The following is a 27,699-nucleotide window of genomic DNA, read 5'->3' on the forward strand; positions in this document are numbered from 1 at the left end:
GTGTGCAGATTCTGGCGGGTTGAAGCCGCGAGTCCAGTCGCGAGTCCCAGCCGCGACTCTCTGTTTTCTTGCACACTCTTGAGCAATCTTCACACTATCTCACTCACTACCCTTACAACAATCCCACCTAAATACAGGGTTACTAAATGCTGAATTACAAGCAAATTTGGCACGGAATAAAGCCAATTAGATGGTTGAATAAATTCAACCTTACAATCTCCCCCTTTGGCTATTCCGTGACAAAACCCTAAAACAGACTCTAGACTTAACATGTGAGTTGGGAACAGTTGATCAAAACTCACTCACACCTAATTCTAGAAGCTGTGAAGCACTTGAATCATATGAACATAAACTCCTGAAACACAACAATACACCATGATCATTGTAAGCAGAAAATTATTAATGCAAATGAAACAGGCAAAAAGAGATCAAGCATAAGATGGAGTTAATGAACAAACCATGGCTTGATCAACCAAGTGAACACCACAAGGTAGTGATCACAGTGTTCATTCACACTTGGAATGAACACAAAGACATACAAGTTAACAAGCACAAGGCAAGACACTTGTATGCTCAACACTCAACCAATGCATAGCACACAAGGCATATGCATCTAGGAACAATCCTACAAGGGCACAAGAGTGACAGTACATAAACCACAATGCTGAACATTTAGATTTAAAATACTGATTTCACATAGCATAAAGGCTGCACTTAAGCATGGTACATACCACAAGGCCTACAAACTATGCATAAAACATAAACCCTCAAAGCTTACAAAAGCATATGGGTACAAACTAACAAATACCTGAATAACATCATCAAACATATATAAAAGTTTATCCAAGAGTATATGAGGAAAGTTAGAAACAGTTATACACCAAAACACAGTGTATCAAAACCAAAATAACCATTAGTTTAGAAGATGAGACGAAAGCAAAAATATGTGTGTGTGTGTGCTCCCCCTATCACTATGCACACTTCCCTTTGAACTTTTTCTCCCCCTTACTGAATGCTCTCCCCCTTTTTGTCACGAATAGCTAAAGACTCTCATCCAACTTCCGTTGAATCTCATCTAGCTGAGTCTCCATAGTCTCGAGGCGCATTTGGACATGGTTGTTTGTGGAATAGAGAAGTGCCACAAGCTCATCAACTCGTTTCTGAATATGCTCAAGAACACTGCCAACTCTGTCAGAATGAGAAGCAGTTTGTGCTTGCGGAATACCAGCCTGTGAAGCTTCAGGAACATCACGAGATGTAGAGGTGGTATGTGCAGGTGTCTCTGAGTCAGGGGCAAATGAAGGACCCAGAGAGATGTGAGCATGTCTTGGTGATTTGGAGGAGTGACTTCTGCTTGCTTGAAGAGTGAACAAAGAAATGGGACGTTGACGAGTCAACATTTTACCATCTGCAGGAGGAGTAATGCCTGCATTAAGGATGAGCTTCATGACGAGACTGCAAAATGGAATGATTCCTCGAGCTGTAGATCGACAAGCGGTCTTCCTCAGGTTGTAGTAGATGTGAGCACATATATCAATGGGGGCTCCGGTAATGAGATCACACAGAAATATAGCTCTCCCAAGATTGATGAATGTAGTGTTGGACAGTGGGTAGAGGTTGGTGAACATGATCAACTTCAGTGTGGTCAACTCAGGTGCAAACTTTGCGGTGCTGATGGAAGTTCCTGCACTAGACACCTCATGATCGTGTCCTAGGATTTGTAGAATTTCCCCAACCTCTGGATTTCGTTCATCATAGGGAGTTAAGTTCACATTCTAAGGTCTGGTGATGCCGAGAAGATCTGCGATGGAGTCTGGGGTAACACTAAACTCTGTTCCTCTGACCCAGAAAATGAGGATAGGTCCAAGATCAGATGCATTGGAGAAGCATTCCTTGACCAGCTCATCCATTGGATCATCAAAGTTTCCGAACAAGTTTGCCCAGTCTCGTTTCTCAAAGATTCGAGGGATGAAAGTAGTCCCTAAGGTGTTGAACTCTACGACCCGCTCCACTATAGTTGTTGACTTGTCAAACACATTTGAGTAGGCGTGTGAGTTTAGGGGAACTCTGAATCTATCCTCATTGGGATCTTGAGATGCTTGAGATGAAAGACGAGTCCTTTTAGCAACTGGGGTTGCTGGTTCGTCAGAAACAATGTCTTTACCCCTGGAAGATCGACGAGACATCTGCAAGAGAGCAGACCAACAGAAAAGAACCAAGCAACAATACCCCACAAAAGATTGTCAACAAGATTCAGTATAAACAATATTTCAATATAAAAACCCAGACTGAATATAGTGCAGACCCAAACAATCCTTCCAATAAACCACAGAAGCACAAATCAATACGTGCATCAAACTTGGTGAAAGTGCACCAAGACAAAGAGAGACGCAACAACTGTCATTGAGACAGGTTAACATGACCATGATATGTAATAACAAACAGCATATGAATATTTAGAACAGATAACAAACATCACTCCAACAGAGACATGAACATGGGGAAAATATTTCAATCATGAAGAAACCTAACATCCACACATCAATATTCAGACAAGAGTAATGAGTAAGTCACATGAACACCAAACCCATTTCAGAAAAGATTCTCAGATTCAATAATCAGCAAAAATTCAGAACGATGAAAAACACATTGACTGCTCAGCATGAAAACGGGTGAGAACAATATCAAAAACAGGATACTCCAAACCCATTACACATAGAGATAAGAATAACGAACACAATACCAGTCCAAACAGTAACAGAAATATGCAGGAAAAAGAAACTGAGATTGAAAAATCAAAACCCATACCTTTTCTTGAAGATTTGGAGAAGAAATGAAGTACCAAAAGGGTTTGAGAAATGGATTCACGAAGAGGTTTGGGAGAAAACAGCAGTTTTTAAGAGAAGGTGATCAGTTACAAAAGTTCGAGGGAAAACTGAAAGAGGTTTAAAAACTGCTCCTGTTTCTGCAAAACACGCGATTTTCGCGACTGGTTCAAGTCGCCACACAGTCGCCAGCTCAAGCCGCCAAAGCACACAAGAGGAAAATTTTGAAAAATTTTTCTAAGTGTTTTTCGCGACTGGAAGGTCTACCCGCGAGTGAGTCGCGAGCTGAGCTGCGAAAATCTCTGAGTGAATCTCGCGACTGGACCTTCCACTCGCGAACAAGTCGCCAAAAATGACCAGCGAAGATGCGACTGAAGCTCGCGACTTAACATACCCGCGACTGAGCCGCCAAAACAGGGCAAAACTGTATTTTTGAAATTTTTCAGATTTTTCCAGCAAAACACTTTCCAAAAACACCTAAAACACTCAAAAATCTTTTTGTGCTTGAATTAACAAAGATTGAATATGTGAAAACACATTTTATCAAGTACAATCACACAAATGAATAGGGCATTTATCAAACATAAACTTGTGTGTTGTGTGTGGATATCAGCATTGAAATAGTCCTTTGTCTAATGTGAAGCTTCAATGATCAATTCAACCAAGGCATACACAATTAGCACTAGATCATGTGACCAATCTCAATTACAGAAATATGAATATATGACTTCCCACACAACTTGATAACATAACTAGGAGCCTTTCATATGACTCCACTTTCAGCCATAACATTTGATCTTTTGAGGCAATCATCTCTCATTGTGAGAGGTATAGACAACATTTTTTCTTTGAAGAACAGGCCTTTGGCCTTTTTGAAAGAAATTTCACTTTTGATATAAGGTCGCTTACCCTTTTTCCTAGTCAAATACTAGAATGTGCGACAGGCTTTTGCAGCTCAATATCTCTTTTCATTTGGAGATTTACATTTAGTGAGCTCTTTTTAGCAAAAAAAATAAAAAATGGGAAGAGATATAGACACAAGTCTATGCATGTTTCAAGATCAACATAACCATTCACCAATCATTCATGACAAGTTTGAAGATCTATTTACAACAATCACATAGATTTCAAGATTTTTCCCATAGTGATATGAGTGCATGAAAACAAGTAATGTTCGAAAATGCACAAAGCCATTAGCACAAAGGTACACGGCAAAACGAGTTTTAAGACAAAAACTCAACACAGTCAATCAAGCTTTTTGATTTTCAAAGTTTTATGTAATTTTTGGATTTTTGACTCAAGAAACAAAAAGACTGATAAAACACAATTAAGAAATATTCACAAACAAACAACCAAAAAACAAACACAACAAGCATACCAAACAAACATATTCACAAAGCATAGGAAGTATTAATGCATGGACATGTTGTAATGCTTATGCATGAGTACCCCTTTTCACCCACACGTCACTTGCGTTTGGGGTGATTTCCTTAAAGGATTGGGTACGGGAGTTAGGGCTTTCAAACCTTCGTGAGAAGCTTTCCAAGCAGTTGGTGAATGCACCAATCATCTTCATCACGTTCATCATTCCGGGATCTCCGTTTTGCTCTCTAGGTTGATCCCCTGCCCACGTTCTCCTATCAACTCTTGGTCCTCCTGACCCTTGAGGAGTAGCACTGTTCTTTGCTCTCAGCTTTTGGCAATTTGGTCGAGTGTGCCCTTGAAGTCCACAGTAATGGCACACATACGTTCCTCTAGGACCTCTTTGTGGTCGTGGACGTGACTTGGCACGAGACTCGGACCTGCCCATAGACTGATTCCGATGATTCAGCATCCGTTGGTCCACCACATTCTTCTTTTTCTCCACCTCGAGGTTCACACTCGTAGAGTCAGCTACAACTGGATCTTTGGACTTCACAAACTTCACTTCTTTGGTGATATTTCCAGTTGAGCTACTTCCTCCGGTATATCCCAGTCCGGATTTGTCTGAGAAGCTCTTTTGAGATGATATAACATCATCAAGCTTCTTGGTGGTGACCCTCTCTATTTTTGCATTTGCTTGAACAACCTCACTTTCAAGAAATCTAACTTTAGTGTAAGCTTCGGAGAGCTCACCATTCAAAGTTTCAATCTCGCATTTGGCCTCCCTATATCGGATTAGGAGACTTTTGTAGTCCTCCTCAGCCTTCTTCATCTTTCTTACAGCAGCCTTGGCCACCCTTGTGTATTCACCAGATTTCTCCAAAAGTGAGTTGTAATTTTCTTGAAGAGTAGCTGTGCTTTCTTCTTCTTCAGCTTCCGATTCTTCAACAATTCCTAGTGAGTCATCCTCACTATGTTCTCCAAGTTCTTGAACAAGCAAATTCAATTCATCCGAAGACTCAACATGAGCAATAGTCATGAAAGCTGAATAGTTCCCTTCTCCATCACAGCTCTCTTCAGATTCTGAGTCGGATGAGTCTGAATCACTCAAGGTCGTGGCATACACCTTGCCTTTTGATTTCAAATAATTAGGGCATTCCCTCTTGAAGTGTCCATGCCCGTTGCATTCAAAACAAGTAACACCTTGTGTGGATTGGGATTCTTTTCCATCTTTCCTCTTGAAATCCCTCTTCTCCCTTCCAGAATTTTGGAAATTTCTCTTATCATCAAATTTTCCATTGTTTTTGAATTTCAAAAACTTCTTGAAATTTTTAACAAGATAGGCTACATCCTTGTCAACCATATCTTCTCCTGACGAGCCTTGATCTTCCACCTTCTCATTAACGGTCTTTAGAGCAATGGATTTACCCTTCCGTTGATTTGGCAGCGACATTTCATAGGTCTGTAGAGAACCAACCAGCTCCTGCACCTTGATGTCGTCAAGATCCTTGCTCTCTTCAATGGCTGTTACTTTGGCACGGAAGCTTTCCGGCAATGATCGAAGGATCTTCCTTACAATCTTGGAATCCTCCATCTTCTCCCCCAAGTTAAACTTGCTGACAACTACTTCATTTAACTTCCCATAGAACGAGTCGAAAGACTCATCCTCACTCATCTTGAGCTCCTCAAACCGAGTGGTCAGCATTTGTAACTTGGTATCTTTCACCTTCTTCGTGCCTTCATAAGTTGTTTCCAGAATCTCCCATGCATCTTTGGCAATAATAATGTGAGAAATCCTGTGAAATTCATCTGGAGACACACCACAGAAAATAGCATTTAGTGCTTTACTGTTAGCATTAGATGCAGTAAGTGCTGCCTTATCCCATGTGGATTTGGCTGCTTCAGGTTTGGTCCAACCTATCTCAACAGCATCCCACACGGATTCATCAATAGAGCATAAAAAGGCTCTCATACGAACCTTCCAAAATGCATAGTTACTTCCATCAAAATATGGAGGTGCATTAAGGGATTGAGACCTATCCATCTCAAAAAGAAAGGGAGTCAAGGATCACACAATGGTAATAAAACCAAACAGATGTGTACCCGCTCTGATACCAATTGAAAGTTCAAAAACGTGTACAAAAACACTTTTGAACGTTTAGACCCCCAAAAACCAATTTAATCAACACACGCAATATGTTAAACAATAGTGTGCGGAAACTTAACATATGCTATAACATGGTATTGATTAAACAACTATCTAAGCCACAACAAAATAAACCACAGCAGATAATGTAAAGGCAGAGATAGAGAGGAAGGAAGATGCAAACACAGCGATAACACCAGATATGTTATCGAAGAGGAAACCGAAGACCTCGGCGAAAAACCTCTCCGCCGCCCTCCAAGCGGTAATCAATCCACTAGAAAATACAGTTGGGATACAAGGACAGCAATAGACCCTCCAAGCCTAATCTACCCAATGCACCTAAGCCCTCCAAGCTTCTTGCTCCAACGAGGTTGCGCCGAACCTTTTTCTTTTCTAGCTTTCCGGATTCCGCTACTTCACCGTAGCATCAACCAATAAAGATTGGCTCCTTCCTAACTGCTTCCCAGAACTCCAAACGACTGTCTCACAGAGATGATAATGGTGAGAACCAGGTTTGGTATAAAGGCCTCTCAAGGATTTGACAATGGAGAGGAAGAGAGTGAGGGATTTTGATGAGACTCTATGGTAGAGATTGTGGGTAAAACAATCTGGTTTTTCTTTAGGGTTTCTCTCTCAAAATTCTCTCTGGAAGCTCTCTTTCAATCGTGGGTTAAAAGGGTATTTATACTGAAGAGGAGTGGAATGCGAAACGTCAGGTTTTTCCAAAACAGGGGTGGCTCGCGGCTTGACCTCGCGGCTTGACTAAGTCGCGAGTTCCAGTCGCGAGTTAACCGTATGGCCAGTTGTCCTGTTTTGTCCTGTAGTGCTCCAGCTAGCATGACTGTTCATCTTCCAGCATGCTTGGCACGTGTGCAGATTCTGGCGGGTTGAAGCCGCGAGTCTAGTCGCGAGTCCCAGCCGCGACTCTCTGTTTTCTTGCACACTCTTGAGCAATCTTCACACTATCTCACTCACTACCCTTACAACAATCCCACCTAAATACAGGGTTACTAAATGCTGAATTACAAGCAAATTTGGCACGGAATAAAGCCAATTAGATGGTTGAATAAATTCAACCTTACAGACTTGACTGAGGGGAACGGTCAAAATCAAGCTTGGAAAGCTTTTGTTTAAGGCATTGGGTCTACCCTTTCTCTTTATTTCTTTTTCTTTTTTGCTTTTCTTTCTACATTTTAATCTTGTTTTATACGTAGTTTATGTTTATGTATGTCTGTTTAAGTTAGTTTCTCAGTTCTTTTCATGTTTTGTGCACGTTAGGTTGTTAGATTTTCGTTTTAAAGTTCTGCTCTATCTTTGCATTTTTAGGTTTTATGGGCAATGACTTGCGTACGCATAATCTTGCCTGTGCACTCAAGCTTGATTATGTGCACACGGCCTGTTCTAGCGTGCGTGATGCCGTTGCCCAGAAACCTTAAATTTTTGTTTGTTTGTTTTGTCTCTGCCTTCACATGTTTGTTCTTTTTAGCCCCCCCCTTTTTTTATATGTTTTAGGCTTTATAGGTTCTTGTCTACCTCTTTCACATGCTTGTTTGCTATCACATGTTTAGATTAGGGTTTATCTTAGCTTTGATACCATGCCATTCATTCACATGCCTATTCATCAATGCCATAGGTGCTGTGTTGCTGAGAGGTAAGTAAGGTAAGTCATGCCTTCACATGAACATGCATGTTGTTTGTTCAATCCTTCTTTGAGATATGAAGTTAATGCCTTGTTCATAAAATGACTTGCTTGCTTTTGATGATTTGCTTGCTGCCTTGTCTTAGATGAATGCTATGTTTGGCTCTCTTTTGTTTGGTGGATAGATAAGTATGTTTGTTTGGGATTAAATATGCCATATTGTATGCTAGATGCATGTTAGTGTGTGTGTGAGTCTAGGACATAAGTGTTGAGTTAGTTTTCAATAGGGTTAAGGTATAAGACATAATGATGGGAGGCCAACCTTAGGGTTGGGTGATCTTGGGTACCTAATACCTTCCCAAGAGCGTACCTAAACTCCAAACCCATATCTTTGGTAGTAAGATCAAAAGGTCCTTCCTCAAAAGGACATTATTATCACGTCCCGAACCCAACTATAAAGATAGGCATGTGACAATTGCTGCACACTTATAAAGTAAGCACTTTACAAGTGTGCAAGGCCTTCTTAGCAACTAAAATTTATCCTCAAAAAACTAAATCAATTAAATCCAAAATACCTCAATAATTTCTTTATGAATAGATCTCCAATAATTTAATAGGAATAAAATCCAAACCTTATGTACATAATGCCAATTGGCCAATAAATATAAAACTATTAGAAGACCATCCAATCCCAAAATCACTAAGCTTCTTTTCCCGCTCACAACACAATCATCAAAACTCCCAAAACTTGTTATTCTTCATAATTTGAAATTGGAAGGGAAAAAGGGGGGGGGGGGGGGGGGTGAGCTAACAACTCAATAAGTAACCAAAATCCTAATAAGTTCTATCAAGCAATGGATCTGTAAAGTAATAAGATGTAATATGAGCCTTCAAAAGTCATAATATGCTATGGGTTTTCAAAAATAACTAATGAAGTTTCATAGTCTTAAAATAATAAGTTGCAAATAGATCACATACTTTAACCTTATAAATATATCATAGATGGTTTAGAAAGTAGTCAGTTTTTCAAATATCAAAAGCTATAACTTACAATAGGTTCTAAAAATACATAAGCAATTTTAATGACTCAAAATAGTTCAAATACTCAAACATTTTCAAAATCACATATGTAATTTTAAGGACTCAAAATAGTTCAAATGTTCAAATGAAATTCATATTCTTAACAATCTTATGACTATGGTCACGCTATATCCTCGTGACTGGGCATTAGAGTACCAATGAATAACCCTCATTGGTTTGGGTATTAGAGTACTAATGAATAACCCTCATTGGCTGGGTATCAGAGTACCAATGAATAATCCCCATTGGTTTGGGTATCAGAATACCAATGAATAACCCCCATTGGTTTGGGTATCAAAATTAATTCATAGTCAGGTTGTCCATAATCATATATATGAAATCATAGTTTCTAACAAAAATATATCTTATTCAAATACATATATATAATCATATATTCAATATTCAAATATATTTGCGATATTTCTATATTCTTTACTTTAAATCAATATAGCTAAAAAAAAAAAGTTAACTAAAATAAATCTTATATTCAATGCTCATATATATTTGTGAAAAGTCTTTATTCTTTACTTTGAATCAGTATAGTTAAAAACAGTTAAATAAAATACATCATATATTCAGTAATCAGATATATTTGTGATAATTCTTTACTTGAAATCAATAATACAATAGAAATAAAATTGTAACAACTGTAAACAATTTTCAGTAGTTAAAATTACACAAAATAAAACCAATTAGGATAAGGTTACTTACCTCAATCCAAATCCTATTAAAAAATCCTTGCAGTTTCCCAAGACCAATCCAATGTAAACCTTTTAGCAAACTAAATAAAGAATTTACTCCAAACAAGTTTGTCACTTAGATCCTTGGACCTCAAATCTCAATTCCACCCAACACCATAAAGACAACAAGGTAAAGATGCTTTACACGTGAAAAGACTAAATCCTTGGAAACCTTCAAATAATTGGTATTGGCTTCATCCTTTATCTATCAATAAGGAACCTTAATGACAAATTAGTATTGCCCATAGTGGCCAACACACATCTAGTTACGTTGCCCTCAATAAGAATCATGGAATAAAAGTGACGTGCTTTTGGTGGTGAAATTTTGCTTTATTGGACATATACTGGTTGGCTTCTTAGATAGGAGAAAAGATGAGGAGGGGGGGGGGGGGGTGTGGACGGCAACTCCTCTTAGAAAATCTTTAGGCGTAAAAAGCAAAATCCTTAGGGTGGCTAGGGTTTACATGATAGAATTAGGGTATAAATATTGCTAACTTCAATATTAGAAATTACTAAATTACCCCTAAAAATAAATCTCCTTTTTATTTATTTATTTATTTTTTTGGAACCGGGTATTACAACTATATATATGGTTCCTAGACCATTGCAAAAACTATGTGGCGACTCCCCCTTTATTCCTATAGTGGCGACTCCGCTAGGGACTGAGAGTTTAATTCCTATGTGTCTTGTTTCTTAACCTTAATAAAAATTATTTCAATACTTTTTTTTGCACACACATCACTTTTTCTCTTTTGTCCCTTATCCTTGGTTGGTGATGAGTGGGAAAATGGAAGGCTCCATTTGGGCCTAAATTTTCCGAAGTTTATCCTACCAAATCACAATTGGTGCCATTGCCTATAATGGGCTTTGAGTACATTGAAGGTTTGCTACCAATCCACTATGGGGCTACTTAGGCCTTTGGTTGGAATCATAGCCCACCTAGTTATGAGTCTATCCCTTTAGCCTTAGGGACCCTACCCACACTATAGAGATCTTAGACCCATCATAAATGATGCCTTTTATATATCTCTTGTTTGCTCAACCATATACCATGTGTTCACCTAATTCTAAAGGAACAATAAAAGGTATAAGAATGGAAGGGATGGCCCTAAAGTTATGGTATACCCAAAGATGTTGTGGGATAAAAGAAAAAAAGTTCTCACATATAAGAGACTTGTCCCTAAATCCAAAGGCATATCTTAACTTGAAAGGTTCATAAGACCATAGCTTAATTGCTATCATAGGCCCAAGTGGAAAAAACCCTTTTGAAAAAGAGGACTTTGGGCCTAAGATAACAAATACACTATGGACTTAATATCCAACATCCTTCAAAGCCAAAATGAACTCCGTAATTTTGGGTCTCTTTGTTGCATGCCTAGGCCCAAAATGATGAGAATTTCATAGACTTTGAGAGGAAGGCTACAATGTATTCTAGCTAAAGGGCTGTTTCAAGAAAGAAAAAAAGGTGAAATAATGAATAAAAATGAAAAGCCCAAAAGTGATAAATACATTGTAAGCCCATGTTTGAGACAAAGGGTTGAAAACTTCTAAGTGCATTCTAATGAAAGCCCATGAGAGTAAGATGAGAGCTTTATTGTAAATGGACCAAAGCCCAATGAAACAAGGGGCAAAAATCAATGAGGGGGAAGGTGGTGACATTGTAATTGGGCCTCCATTAAAATGAACTTAAGAATTTTCTAAGAACATCTAAAATTAAAAGGAACCTTTTAATTAGGACGTGAACTTAATGAAAATGGGGCTTCTTTTCAGGCATCATTGCACTGCCAAAGTCAAGAAAACATGTCCCCATTCCCATTTGGATTCGAGAGAAAGGAAGGAGCTAGATCAAGATTAAGGACACACACCAAGAAGAAGAGACCTCCTAAGAAACAATGACTACCTCCATGAAAGACCCAATGACATAAAAGATCCTTAAGGCTTTGGATGAACATGGAGAGGCCCTCAAGGGAATGGGAAGGCGTCTCACTAGGTTGGAAGAGTCTAAGCTCAAGAAGCCTCCACATGTGGAAATCCATGAAAGGAACAAAGTGGAATATGAAAGGAACAAGAAATTTGAGAAGCTCATTGCAGAAACCATGGCTATGAGAGAAAAGATAGAGAAAATACAACTCGCCTTCCGCAAGGCGCAAGGGATGGATGATTACCTCTATAACATAGGAGGAATGAGTTTAAAGGCTCCTATTGCATTGCCTCCCAAGTTTAAGATTTCTGATGCGAAAAAGTTTGATGGGACTGGAGATCCGAAGCAACATGTGAGGAAATACCTAAGCATTGCTAAAATGAATGGGTTAGATGAGAAGAAAACTTTGCATGCATTTCCTTTCTCAGTCATGGGAGGTGCACTGAGGTGGTACTATAGCCTTGATCTAAGCAAAACTAAGGTGTGGAATGAACATTGGAGTTGTTTGTGAACCAATTCATCTTCAACACCATGATTGATGTGACTCTAAGGGATTTGGAGACTACCAAATAGGGTGTAGGGGAGACATTTTACAAATATATAATGGAAGACTAAGGCATCTAAAATGGTCAATAGGTCAAATGAGAAAGACCAAATCAACACGATCATCAAGAACTTGCTTCTGACTTATAATAGTAGGCTTTTGTCATCACCTATTAGCTCATTTGAAGAACTATGTGATTGTTAGACAAGAATTGAAGATGCTATAAACAATGGACAATTAGAGAAGGGTGAAAGTAAGCCTCTAACCAAGAAAACATATGGAGGGGGAGCAACCACTAGCAAAGCACCCATTCCCGTAAATGTGAGTGCCATCATACCTCAACAAACACTAGCCTACCCAAAGAAAGCCTGTCAAGAATTCTCCAACCTAGGAATGACCCTCACCCAAGCATATGAAAACCTATCCTCTAAAGGATTCATGAAGCCTTTAGACCCCACACCCATACCTAATCCCATACCTCCCACTTGGAACCTTAATGAATATTGCCACTACCACAAAAAATCTAGCCACAAAATCGACAATTGCTTCGGCCTCAAACATGAGATACAAGACCTCATAGGCAATGGAACCCTTCTAAATCCCAACATCATCAACAAGCCCAATATTAGAAAGAACCCTTTGCCCGATTACCATAGGGCTCCTCCTCCATATCAAAATTGGGTGCAAGTAGATGAGATTGAATGGGATTGCTCAAAGTTGATAAAAACTACAAATGTCAATATTAATGCCGTGAAAGTCCAAGGAATATGGGATGAAGAAGATGAAGTCTTAAAGGGAGCGATAGCAATATGAGGAATACTTCCTAAAGGAGTGACGAAATTGAAGAAGAGGGTTTTGGAGGACAATGTAGCAAATATCACTAGAAGTGGGAAGCACTACAAGCCATCCTTTTTGGAAAAGGATCATTTTGGTAGAGATTTAGGGGAAGGGTCCAAGCCCACGGAACCTAGAGGAAAAAAAGATAAAGAAGAAGAAGATAGTGTCTTAATGCAATTAAGAAAGACCTAAGCTCATTTGTCTGTATGGGGCTTGCTCATGGCCTTTCAAAAGCATCGTAAGGCTCTCTTGGACATCTTGAATGGGAAAGAAGTACCTATAGAAACTACACCACAAGAAGTTTTGTCTTGTGGGAGTTGAGGGTTCCTCACACCTTCTCCTTGATTTTTCCGATGAAGATCTCCCTCCCGAAGGAACTACTTACACTAGACCCTTGCAAATCTCCATTGAATGCATGGGTGCCAAGTTTCTAATGGTGCTTGTTGACAATGGGTCTGCCTTGAATGTTTGTCCCTTTAGGATTGCCCTTACTATTGGCCTAGATAAGGAGACTATCATTCCTTCTCCCTTGACTGTAAGGGTATATGACAACACTTCAAGGAAGGTCATGGGTACTTTCAAGGCTCCTTGCAAGATTGGGCCAATGGAAACCATTGTGGAATTTCATATCATGGACATCACCCCAAATTACAACTTTCTCTAGGGAAGGGCTTGGCTTCACCCTAATGGGGAAATCCCTTCCTTGCTACACAAAAAGATGAAGATCCCATGGAAAGGAGAGATTGCCATAGTGATTGGAGATGGTGAGATTCTAGCACTGGTTTGTGGGCTCGAGGAAGGAGGAAGCGAGCTTCAAATGAGCGGCTTTAAGTTCGTGAATATGATTGACTATGGGTTAAAGGATGAAAGGTATGCTACTGACTTGTTCCCATATTGTAGTCATGAGGTGATTGCAATGATGAAGAATATGAGATTCATGCTTGGTATGGGCCTTGGAAAAGAAGGAAAATTGGTAGTTAAGTTTCCCAACATCAAGAACCAAGTGACAAGGGAAGGTTTATGATTCTTTGGAGGCTATGATGGAATCAAGAAAAACCTTGGCACTCTCAATGGGAACTTCATGAAGGAAGGGGTAAGCTTCCTTTATTGTGGCTTCCTCGAACCTTGGGTAGGAAAGGATGGAAAAGGGTATCTAGGATGGGAAATGTTCTTTAATGAAAAGCTCACCTTTAAGGAGAAGCCTACTGTGGTAATCAAGGAGATACAAGAAGAGGTCAATTGGGTGAACTATATGGATGCTGAAGCAATGAAGACCATGATGAAGACAAGTGGGGATGTATTCGCCATCACCAATGAAAAGCAAAGTGATCCTTCCAAATTCATCATGCCTATTGTGGGGTCTGTTAATAATTAGACTTGGGTTGGGTTTTCAAAAAACATGGGGAAAGAGTTTTGTAATGCAAGTTCCAATGTACTTCTCAATATTTTCAATAAGATGAATTCTGATTTGGCTTACTTTGATGTGTCCTATAATATTGAATTTCTGCAATTAAATGATTCAAATGAATTTGAAAAATGAAATTAATAAACAATTGGAAAAGAAAATTTAACCTATGGAACCAATTCTTGAAACTATTAATTTGGGCAATGATAAGAATTCACGCTTAATTAAAATTGGCTTAACTCTAAATGAAAAAGAAAGAAAAGATCTTCAAGAACTCCTCATGGAATTTCAAGAGGTGTTTGCAAGGTCTTATGAAGATATGCCTAGAATTGACCCTGAGATAGCTCAATATCACATTGATACTAATGATCATATAGTACCCGTCAAGAAAAAGTTGAGAAGAATGAGGACCGAATAGCTCTTAAAAAAAAAAAAAAAGGAAGTAACTAAGCAATTAAAAGTAGGGTTCATCAAGCTTGTACACCAAGCCGAATGGATAGCCAATGTCGTGCTTGTACCTAAGAAGGATGGGAAGGTGAAGATGTGTATCGATTTTAGGGATTTGAACAAGGCATGCCCTAAGGATGGCTTTTCCCTCCCTCACATTAATGTCTTAGTGGATAACACGGTAGGAAGTGCCTTGATGTCTTTCATGGACAATTTCTCAGGGTACAACCAAATCGAGATGGCTCCCAAAGATATGACCAAAACCGCTTTCACTACTGAATGGGGAATCTATTGTTACACAGTAATGCCATTTGGGCTCAAGAATGCTGGGGTAACATACCAAAGGATGGCTATGGGCTTGCTACATGATATGATGCATAATGAAGTAGAGGTGTATGTTGATGATATGATAGTGAAATCCAAGGATAGAGGTAGCCACACCATAAACTTGATTGAACCCACAAAAGTGGACCTTTGGAGTAATCGCCGGAAAATTGCTAGGCTTCTTAGTGAGTGATAAAGGGATAGAAGTTGACCCATCCAAATATTAAAGATGCCTCCACCCAAAAGTGAGAAAGAAATATGGGGCTTCTTGGGTTGATTACAATACATTAGTCGATTCATTGCCAAGCTCACCTCTACTTGTGAGCCCATCTTCAAAATCCTAAGGAAGAATGAACCACATATATGGAATGATGAGTGACAAAAAGCCTTTGAACTTATCAAGGAATATCTCCTCCACCCACCGATCTTAATGCCTCCACAACATGGAAAACCCTTACTCCTATACCTTTCCATCATATGGGATGTGGTTGGAAGTATGCTTGCACAAGAAGACGATGACAAGAATGAGAAGGCCATATATTATTTGAGCAAGTGGTTCCACAATTATCAAACTAGGTATACTCCCATAGAAAAGTCAAGCTTTGCACTTGTTTGGGCCGTATAGAAATTGAGACATATCATTTTACCTTTCCAAATATGGGTGGTAGCAAGAATGGACCTATTGAAGTATCTCTTTAAGAAACCCACTTTAAGTGGAAGATTTTCAAGATGGTTGATCTTGTTGGTAGAATTCAATTTGAAGTATGTGTCTAGGAAAACTATCAAACGAAGGGTCGTGTCAGATTTCTATGTCGAGAATCCTATAGAGGGAGAAGATGGTAAATAAGACTTTCTAGATGAGGACATTTTGGGTGTTGAGTTAGGAACATGGAAGATGTACTTTGACAGAATTCTAAACTAATATGGGAATGGGATATGAATACTCTTGATCATTCTCGAGGGATCTCACATACCTTTGGCAATCAAGCTGAACTTTGAAGCAACTAATAACATGGCTGAATATGAGGCTTGTATTGTCGGAATGGAAGCTCTTTGAGAATTAGGGATAAAGGAGGACGAAGTCTTTGGAGATTCAACTTTGGTTATATAGTCTAAGCACAAAAGTTGTGGAAGGTGAAGGAGGAACATTTGAAGCCTTTTCAACAATACTTAGAGGACCTGAAAAAGACCTTTGACAGAATTGAATACACAATCATTCCTAGAGCTTAAAATGAATTTGCAGATGCCTTAGCTACCTTAGCCTCCATGGTTGAAATACCAGAGGGAGTATGGACACGACCCTTGGAAATTGAGCAAAGCTATGAGGAAGTGCACAAAGGGAAGGTTGAAGCTTCAGTAATAACCATAGAGGAAGAGGAAGTTTCGTGGTACTATGACATCATAAAGTTCTTGGAACTAGGGGCATATTTGGATAGTGTTGACAAGAGAGAAGGTCCTTCCATTAGTATGATGACAACACAATACTTCCTATATGGAGGACAACTTTATAGAAGATCCTATGATGGTATACACCTTCGTTGCTTAAAGAAGGAGGAAGCCAAGAGAGTAGTGGAAGAAGTTCATCAAGGAATTTGTGGCCCTCATATGAATGGAAGAATGTTAGCCAAGAAAATCCTAAGGATGGGGTACTTGTGGAATACAATGGAGACCGATTGTGTGGACTATGTGAAAAGTTGCCATGATTGTCAGATGCATGCCAACTTGAACCATGTACTGCCTAGTGAGTTGTATAGCATGATTTCTCCATGGAAATTCTCGGTTTGGGGCATAGATGTGATTGGAAGGATAGCTTCTAAGGCTTTAAATGGGCATGAATACATTTTGGTGGCAATTGACTATTTCACCAAGTGGGTGGAGGCAGCCTCCTATTTTGTATTAAAGGCTAAGCATGGGGCTTGGTTCTTTAGAAAACAACATCATATGCCAGTTTGGGATGCCCTAAGAGATCATTTTTGACAACGGTTCCCACTTTGAGGGGGAGGTTCGAAGGATCATGGAGTTGTACAACATTGAGCATCACAAGTCTTTAGCGTATCAACCGCAAGCTAATGGGGCTGTAGAAGCAGTTGATAAGAATGTGAAGAACATCCTAGCCAAGATGGTACTGACATACAAAGATTGGGCTGAGAAGCTTCCATTTGCCTTATGGGGTTATAGAACTTCTATTCGTGCATCAATTGGGGCATTCTTTGGTTTTTGGTAGTGAGGCGGTGCTTCCTATTGAGGTGGAGATACAATCTTTGAGGGTATTGGTGGAAACCAAGGTCCTAGAAGAGGATTGGGTTAAGGAGAGATATGAACAACTGGCTTTGATAGATAGGAAGAGGGCTAGGGTGCAATATCATGCACAAGGGTACTAAAAAAGGATTGCTATGGCATTCAACAAGAAGGTGAAATTGAGAAACCTTAGATTGAAAACCTGAAAGGGCGGCCTAGGCAAAAATTAAGGCAGAAGAACCCTATTAGATTGAAAACCTGAAATGGCAGTCTAGGCAAAAGCTAGGGGAAAAGGACCATGGGCATGACGAAAATTCTTGAAAGGATGTCATGGGAAAAAATTACATGGCAAAGTAGAAAGAAAAGAAAAGAAAAAAAATGAACAAATAAGATGACAATAAGCAAAGATAATAAAAAGGAAATTCTCTCATTGCTCCAATTAAAGGATAATAAGATTGTTTTCATAAGGGATTTGGAATATTCCAATCCTTTATTGAATTCGAAAAGAAAAACATGAGAATCATAAAAGTGCAGAAAAGTAAAACATGGGGCCCCTTAAGGTGGTCAATCAGTCTTGCTTGCTTTTTTGCTAGTCTTTATATTAGCTTTCTCATCATTCAGAATCCACTTCATGTCATCCTCCAACCATTGCTTGTACCTCACAGTGGGGTAGATGTATTTGGGAGGAATAATGTCTTTCGTCACCCTACGATGTGGCTAGGCCTCACTGATCCTACCCAAGATCCTATTGGTGAACATGGTAGTGTGGAAGGCACCTTCATCATCAGGAGCTTCTTGATGCTCTCCAAATTGCCTTGAGATATGATAAGTGGAGTAGTAAGAGCAGCATCAAAGTCCAACTAAAGTCACATAGTGGTCCTTGCATCAATTATGGACCATGCTTAAGATATGCCACCATTCCACGACCCATTGAATGCCAGTCTCCTTAAGGTGACCCATAAGCTCCATGTACGCCTCAAAGCTCATGTCATTTGATGAAGCTGGCGGTCTCTAAGATGCCAAGGAAGGTAAGTGCTGAGGGGTGTAGTAGGGGGTTGAAGCAACCAAAACCTCTCTTGTAGCCATTTCTGAAAAGAGAGAGAGAGAGAGAGAGAGAGAGAGAGAGAGAAGAAAGAAAAAGAAAAGGAAAAATGGAAAGCATGAGTGAGAAAAAAAATAAAAAAACAATGATGAAAGACGATATAAAATGACTCGATGGGTTGAAAACCAAAAGGCAATCCATGTAAAATTAGAGGAATCCCACTAGGTTGAGAACCTAGGCAAAAGTTAGGGATTATACTTGAAAAAGAAGAGGACTTCCCACAAAAAATCTTGCTTCCTTCCTAAGAAAGGCATCCAAAGCATTGAGGGTTTCCCCCAAGATCAAGCCCTCCAAGTTACCTCTCCTCAGTTATAAGCCACCACGCACATTCGGAGATCCACACAATATGAATTTTGGACCAAGAAATATCTTGCAAGGGCATATAAATAAAAGGCACGAAGGAAGTACAATCGTGGCCTCTCACCCTCAGGAATGGTCAGATCGGAAAAATAATCAAAGACTAGCCTAAGATTGAGTTTGTCAAGGATGCATCACCTATTTGCCATGGCAGTAGGGACACCCAACCCAACTCGTAGCAAGGAAGGAAGATCCCCACCCATGGTAGGGAAGATGGTCACCAATCTCCGGTTCACCCATGATAGCAGTAAATTCCTTGATAGTGGGGCATAGTTCTATTTCGTTGAAGTAGAATACATGCCAAAAAGGAACCTCATAGTTAGTAGCACAAAAAGGAGGCTTATCCACCCTAATTTGATGGTAGGGGAAGATGCAAGAAAGACTGTAGGGAGCGATAGAATCCTTGAAATTAGGACCAGGCTTCCTAATCCAAGTGGAGACATTAAGAGGAGAATTTTCTACCATTGGGGGACCTCAAAAAAGTGTTCCCTGGGTTGGAAATATGTCGGTGAGGGTTTTAGACTCAAATAGCTACTTTTATACTTAAGTAAGTTGGTTAGGGTTTTTTTTATTCATGGCCCACGTATGCAGAGTCAACCCTATGTACATAAAGTCAAAGATGCGTACGCAGGATCATCTCCACGTACGCACGATGCTTGGCAGAAGCCCATGTTCCCTATTTTGAGTAGAGTTTTTTCACTCCAAAGCATTCCTAGGGTTTCTATAACCTAAAGAATTATTCAAGACACATTCCAAGTTCAAGATTGCAAGCATCAAAGAAGCAAAGTTGTATAGAAACATATAATTTATGATATATCTTGTAAATTACGTACTAAGTTCCCAATCAAAAGAATAAATGTGAAAAGATGTTATTAATACAATCCTTTGTCACAAACTAAATTTAAATGTTGCTAAAAGGGAAAGAAAAACACTAAAAGCAAAAAAGAAGAAGGAAAAAAGCTGTGTGTTGTATGACTATATGTGTTGTGATTGTAGGTAATCAACGATGCCGCCTCTTCCTCGGTTGGTAGCTAGGAGTTACCTCCGAGTCCTCCTCGCCACCATCATTGTCATCATCATCATCATCACCATCACCGCTTAGGTGGGCCACTCCTCCAGGACCGTATAGCTCCCTTGAGTAGTTGGTCACCTCCAACTTGAGATTCATAGCCAGCCACACCAACTCTTCATGCTCTTGGATTGTGGGCTGCAGTTCAAAGAAGGAAGGATTAGTTACTAAAACAAAAAGAAAAATTTGGCAACAAGAGAAAGGACAAAAGAGAAAAAGAACTCACCGCTCGAGTGTTGGGAAGGAAAGGATAGCCCATGATATTAGGATTACAGGGCATGACACCTCCCGAGCAAAGCCATCCAAGCTATAAGCATACCATCCAAGGGAGGTATGGAGGATTAATGGGTTCATTAACAACAGGTCCCCCCTGTTACAATTTCCCACATTCTGTCATGACAAATAAAAATGAAAAGAGAAGAAAAAGAGATTGAGCATATACCTGAATAGTAAGGGAAGGCATGGGGCGAGTGAAGTTGAACTCCTTATAGTCCAACCCCTCAAGAAGCCGCTCAGCATAGGAAATGCCACTCCCCCATAAGTTGTATTCAACATTAGTCATGGACTGTGGGGCAAGCATGAACTCAAGAGGGTCCATCGAAATTTGTGGGTCATCCCTACCCACCAACTGGCACCTTACCCTTTTCGCCAAATATAGCACCCTTAAGCCCGCTTTTAAAGGGGTCGGGTAATCTCCGAAGTAATGAAAGCGGCAGGCTCCAAGTCTTGAGTAGCAAGAAGTGGCTGGCTGACCTATGGGGCCTAGTTTACCTATAATGGCACATGGTTAGAAGAAGAGTATTCTAAAGGAAATACATGAAGAAGCATGAACAATTAGAACTCTTAAACTTACCTCATCCGAAGTTAACCCTGTAAGGTGGGCCTTCACTTGAGGAGAATCCTTCAGAACTAGGTCGGTGCTTAGAGTTATGAGACCATACCTAACAACTCACCGCTGCAAAAAGAAGCACAAACCACATGTTAGATGCAAGATGACATTTTTCAAGATAACACAGTTTGCAAGGCTACAAGCTATAAGTGAAAGTGCAAAGAATGAAAAGATAACTAACCTCAAGGAGCTTCCAAGGTCCCACAAGCTATTGCAAGGTGACCTGGCTGAGAGTATTAAGAGTGGAGTAGAGATAGGTAAGACATGTCTGCCCCCAGTTGGCCCTCCGCACCTCTCCAAAGTCCTAAAAGAGGGTTAACCACCTCAACGACACTGTTTGCCCACCATTGGCAAAGAGATAAGCCCCCAACTAGTGGAGAAGGAAAGCCCTAGCCATAAGGACACACTCCTCCATGGTTCTCTGTGGGAGGAACATGTAATCCGATTCCAAGTCGAAGTAGCGGATGGTCTTAGTGGAGTACTTCCTCCCCAACATGTCGAGACCCAGCTAGATGCCTGACACACCATCCAAACTAATTATGGCCCCTTCGAAGCTAAGGTCGGTCATGCAGTAAAAGTCGTAGGGAGCCACCGTGATCTCTTTGCTTAGCAATATGAAAGGTATGGGTAGTATCCCACCACCTTTTAATGAGGTACTACACCAAGGTAGCACTTGTAGACTTCTCTGGAAGAACACCAATGATAGGCTCAAAGCCCACCTCCGGGATATAGCCCCTAGTTTTAGGGACAAGAAGGTTGTACCACTCCACCACCTTATTAGTGCTTCCCTTACTAGCATAAAGGGATGATGACTACAAAAAAAGAAGATGACATTAGATTCTTGATTCAAGTAGAATTTTGAAAATATGATGTTTTAATGCAAGAATGAAGATAAAAAGAGGATGTAGTAATATGCGGATGTAAAAATGATAAAAAGATGTGTTAGGATTGCACATGGAAGTGAAACAAAGGAAAAATAAGTGAAAAAGGGCAAAGTTGAGCTTCTGCCAAACGTCTCACGTACACGAGTCATGTTGGAAAAACATAGTTTGTGTCACATACAAAACATACGCAACGGGAATTAATGAATCTACTTCATTCGCAATTGATAACATGTACTATGTAAATTTCAGAATTTAAGAACAAGAGAGCATACCTTGGGGTGGTGAAATTCAAAACCAAAGATTAGAAGTATTTGGGAACACTTTTAATCTTCACTCCAATTCCATTTATACCTAAGAAGTGTGGTCTCTCAATCAATTTATATGTATGTGTTCAAGGGAGAATAAGAGAGTGGCTTACACTCACATACACACCATTTTATTCTATTAAAATTCTATGCGTTTCTCTCCTTATATATAACTGATTATCTAATTAGGCTAGCCTTTTGGGCCATTCCAATTGGACTTTAGTATGTGGCTTGGAGTAGGACCAAAAGGGACAGATAAGACACTAGCTCCAATGGGTTTTGAGCCTTTATGTTAACTCTTGACAAGTCCAAAATTACCATTAATTATATTTAATACCACTATATAAATATAATTGTACTCTAGGCCTTATTAATAAATTATATCCCAAGACTTTATTATACATATAACCCCTCCATTAAAATATTCGTAGTAATACAAAGTCATGAATGTTGACTGCCACTTTGAAGATTACTACATCTTAATCCTTGAGTACCTAGTTTAATCCTTTAAGTTATTCATCATATATTAATGAAATCCAATTGAATAAATATACACTTTAGTAACTCCTTACTAAAGTGGTTAGGCCTAACACTTTGAATAACCAAACCCATTAAACTTATCTCAAGGGAATACTTTATATCTCCGTTAAGAGATTATGAATTCCATCTTGAGAATATGTGTTCCTTCAACACTAAATGTGGCTGCCCAACATACTGAGGTTTTGATCGTGACTTTAGATCTTACTTTTGATATATCAAAGCAACCTACACTTCATGATTAGGTTCATTATTCTCTCAGGATTAAGAGTTGATGTAAATAGAAGTCGTGAGATTTATTATTTATTTGACAGTCATTAGTAGAATAATAAATCTCATACCGGTCTAGTTCAATATGTTTTAACACTTAAAACATATCAACATATTAACTAGAAGTCTCCACTTCCATGATCAAGACAAATCCTCTTAGTTGATATGCTATAGTCTTCGTAGATGAAATGCCCAATTTCATCACCAACTACGAACTAAAATTCTGAGTTTGCAAAGAACTTGTGACTTATATCTTTTGTGACTAAATTACATAAATAAGATACTATGCATCTCATGGACTATATGATAATGTCCAAATATTCATGTTACCATTATTTAGATAATAATAAAATAACTTTATTAATCACAACATAATGTCATACATAGCATCATACAATAGGATTTAAAGGGCACATATCCTAACATGCCTAGGCCTAAAATGATGAGAACTTCATAGACCTTGAGAGGAAGGCTACAACATATTCTAGCTAAAGGGCTACTTCAAGAAAAATAAATGATAATGATGAAAGAGAAGACCCCAAAGGTGATGAATACATTGTAAGCCCATGTTTAAGACAAAGGGTTGAAAATCTCTAAGTATATTCTAATGAAAGCACATGAGAATGAGATAAAAGCATTTTTGTAAATGGACTAAAGCCCAAGGAAACAAGGGGAAATGTTCATGAAAGGAAAGGGAGTGGTTTTGTAATTGAGCCTTCATTAAAATGGACTTAAAGACTTTCTAAGAACATCTAAATCTAAAAGTAAACTTTTAGTGGGCATGGACTTAATGAAAGTGGGACCTATTTTCAGGCATCATTGCACCACTAAGGTCAAGAAAACATGTCCCCACTCCAATTTGGATCTGAGAAAAGTACGGAAAGCGTTTGGTCAAGATTGAGGGCACATATCAAGAGGAAGTAGAGGAGGAAGTATCTCAAGAAACAATGGCTGCCCCAATTGATGACACAATGGCACAAAAGATCCTAAAGGCTTTGGGCAAACATGGTGATACCCTCAAAAAAATGGGAAGTCGCCTCACCAAGCTAGAAGAGGCCAAGTTGAAAAAGGCCGCACCTGTAGAGATTCCTAATGTTGAAGAAGAAGAAGGTTGGGATGAAAGATACATGGCTGATTATGAAAGGAACAAGCAATTTGAGAAACTCATGGCAAACCATAGCCATAAGGGAGAAGATGGAGAAGATGCAACTAGCCTTTCACAAGGTCTAAGGGATGGATGATTGTCTCAATAACATGGGGGGCATAAGCTCCAAAACTCCCATTGCACTACCTCCAAAGTTCAAGATTTTTGATGTGCAAAAGTTTCATGGAATTGGAGATCCAAAGCAATATGTTAGGAGGTACCTGAGCATTGTTGAAATGAAAGGGTTGGATGAGAAGCAAACGTTGCATGCATTTCCTTTCTCACTTATAGGAGGTGCATCAAGGTGGTACTAGCTTGGATCCTAGCAAGACTAAGGTATGGAATGAGCTAGTGGAGTTGTTTGTGGATTAAATTCATCTTCAATACTATGATTGATGTGACTTTAAGAGATTTAGAGACCACTAAGCAAGGAGTAGGGGAAACATTCTCTAAATACATGACAAGGTGGAAGGGAAAGGCATCAATAATTGTCAATAGGCCAAATGAGAAAGACCAAATCAACAGGATTATCAAGAATTTTCTTCCGGCATATAATAGTTGGCTCTTGTCATCACCTATTAGTTCTTTTGGAGAGTTTTGTGATTGTGGAACTAGGATAGAGGATGCCATCAACAATGAACAATTGGAGAAGGGTGAGAGGAAACCTCCAATCAAGAAGACATATAGAGGAGGAGCAAATGCCTCTAAAGCACCCAATCCTGTGAATGTAAGTGCTATCATACCTCAATAAACCTTTGCGTACTCAAGCTTCACAAAGAAAGCCCGCCAAGAATTTTCTGACCTAGGAATGACCTTTGCCCAAGTGTATGAAATTTTGACCTCTAAAGGAATCATCAAACCTCTAGATCCCACTCCTATGCCTAATCTTGTACTCCTACTTGGAACCTTAATGAGTATTGTCACTACCATCGGAAATCCGACCATAAAACCGACAACTGCTTTTGCCTTAAACATGAAATACAAGACCTCACAAACAATGGAACCCTCCAAAACCCCAATCATCACCAAACCTGGCATTAGGAAGACCCTTTTCTTGATTTTCACTGAGTTCCTCCTCCATATTAGAATTGGGTGCAAATAGATGAGATCGAATGGGATTGTTCAAAGTTAATAGAAACTGTAGAGGTTAATGCCATAGAAGTCCAAGGAATATGGTATGAAGAAGATGAGATTTTAAAGAATGCGATGGCTGTACAGGGGATACTTCCTAAAGGAATGACTAAGCTAAAGAAAAGAGTCATGGAGGACAATGTTGACAACATTACTAGTGTGGAAAACAATACAAACCATCCTTTTTAGAGAAGGATCATCTTGGTAGGGATATAGGAGAAGTGTATAAACCAACAAAACCTAAAAGGAAAGAAGAGAAAGAGGAAGAAGATTGGGTTTTAAGTCAATTGAAGAAAACTCAAGCTCATGTATTGGTATGGGGCTTGCTTATGGCTTCTCACAAGCAACGTAGTGCTCTCTTGGATGCTTTGAATGGGAGGAGGTACCTATAGAAACTACACCACAAGAAGTATTATTTCTCACGGGAGTTGAGGCCAAATCTTATCCTTTTTTTGCTTTTACCGATGAGGAGCTTCCTCCCGAAGGAGCCACTGATACTAGACCTTTGCAAATCACTATCGAATGCATGGGTGCCAAGGTTCCTATGGAGTTGATTGAGAATGGATCCGCGTTGAATGTATGCCCTTTTAGGACTACTCTTACCATTGGCCTAGATGTGGAAACAATCATACCCTTTCTTTTGACTATTAGGGCGTATGACAATACTTTAAGAAAGGTTATGGGGACTTTCAAAGCTCCTTGCAAGATTGGTCCATTGGAGATAATTGTGGAATTCCATGTCATGGATATCACTCACAACTACAACCTTCTATTTGGAAAGGCATGGCTTCATCCTATTGGGCTATTTCCTCTTCCCTACACCAAAGGATGAAGATCCTATGGAAGGGAGGGATTGCCATAGTGCTTGGTGATAGTGAAATCCTAGCACCGGTTTGTGGACTTGAGGAAGGAGGAAGTGAGCTCTAAATAAACGGCTTTGAGTTTGTGAACATGGCTGATTATGGATTGAAGGATGAAAAATATACTATGGATTTGCTCCCATATTGTAGCCATAAGGTGATTGTGATGATAAAGAACATAGGGTATATGTCTGGTATGGGTCTTGTGAAAGAAGGAAAAGGCATGGCTGAATTTCCCAATTTTAAGACTTAACTGACCAAGGAAGGTTTCTGATTCTTTGAAGGCTACAATGGAATCAAGAAGAACCTTGTCACCCTTAACGGAAACTTTGTGTAAGAAGGGGGAGACTTCCCTTTTTATGGCTTTCTTGAACTTTAGATAGGTATGGATGGAAAAATGTATCCTGGTTGGGAGATATTCTTTAATGAGAAGCTTACTTTCAAGGAGAAACCTATTATGGTGATCAAGGAAGTTCAAGAGGAAGTCAACTGGGAGGACTACATAGATGCCGAAGCAATAGAGACTATGTTGAAGATGGAGGGGGACGTGTTCACCATCACCAATGAGGAACCAAGTGATCTTTCTACCTTTATCGTGCCTACTATGGGACAACTTAATAATTGGACTTGGGTTGGGTTTTCTGAGAATGTGGGAAAGAAAGTTTGTAATGCAAGTCCCAATGTCCTTTTCAACATTTTTAATAAGATGAATTCTGATTTGGCTTATTTTGATGTGTTCCATAATGTTAAAATTTTGCACTTAAATGATTCTAATGAAGTTGAAAATGAAATTAATAAACAATTGGAAAAGAAAATTGAACCTATGGAACTAACTTTTGAAACTCCTAATTTGGGCAATGATGAGAATCCACACTTTATTAAAATTGGCTCAACCCTAAATAAAAAAGAAAGAAAAGATCTCAAAGAACTGCTTATAGAATTTCAAGAAGTGTTTGCATGGTCCTATGAAGATATGCCCAGTATTGATCCCGATTAATACTCATACTCACATGGTACCCGTCAAGCAAAAGTTGAGATTTATGAGATCTGAATGACTTCCAAAGATCAAAGAAGAGGTCACCAAGCAATTGAAGGTAGGGTTTATCTAACCTGTACACCAGGTTGAGTGGATAACCAATGTTGTGCCTGTACCTAAGAAAGATGGGAAGGTAAGAATGTGCATGGATTTTAAGGATCTGAACAAAGCTTGCCCTAAGGATGACTTCCCTCTTCCACACATAGATGTTTTAGTGGAAAACATAGCTGGTAGTTCCTTGATGTCTTTTATGGATGGTTTCTTGGGATATAACCAAATCAAGATGGCTTCTAGGGATATGACCAACACTACCTTCACCATAGAATGCGGAATTTATTGTTACACCATAATGCCATTTGGGCTCAAGAATGCAGGAGCAACTTCCAAAGAATGGCCACGACCCTATTACATGATATGATGCACAATGAGGTAGAAAGTGTATGTTGATGATATGATTGTGAAATCCAAGTAGAGAGAGGGTCACATCATTAAATTGAGGAAGTTCTTTGTGAGGATCAAGGAGTATAGACTGAGATTGAACCTGCAAAAATGCACCTTTGGTGTAACCACAGGGAAATTTCTAGGCTTTTAGGTAAGTGATAGAAGG

This window comes from Quercus robur, chromosome 8, assembly GCF_932294415.1.
Source record: "Quercus robur chromosome 8, dhQueRobu3.1, whole genome shotgun sequence".
Taxonomy (NCBI): Eukaryota; Viridiplantae; Streptophyta; class Magnoliopsida; order Fagales; family Fagaceae; genus Quercus; species Quercus robur.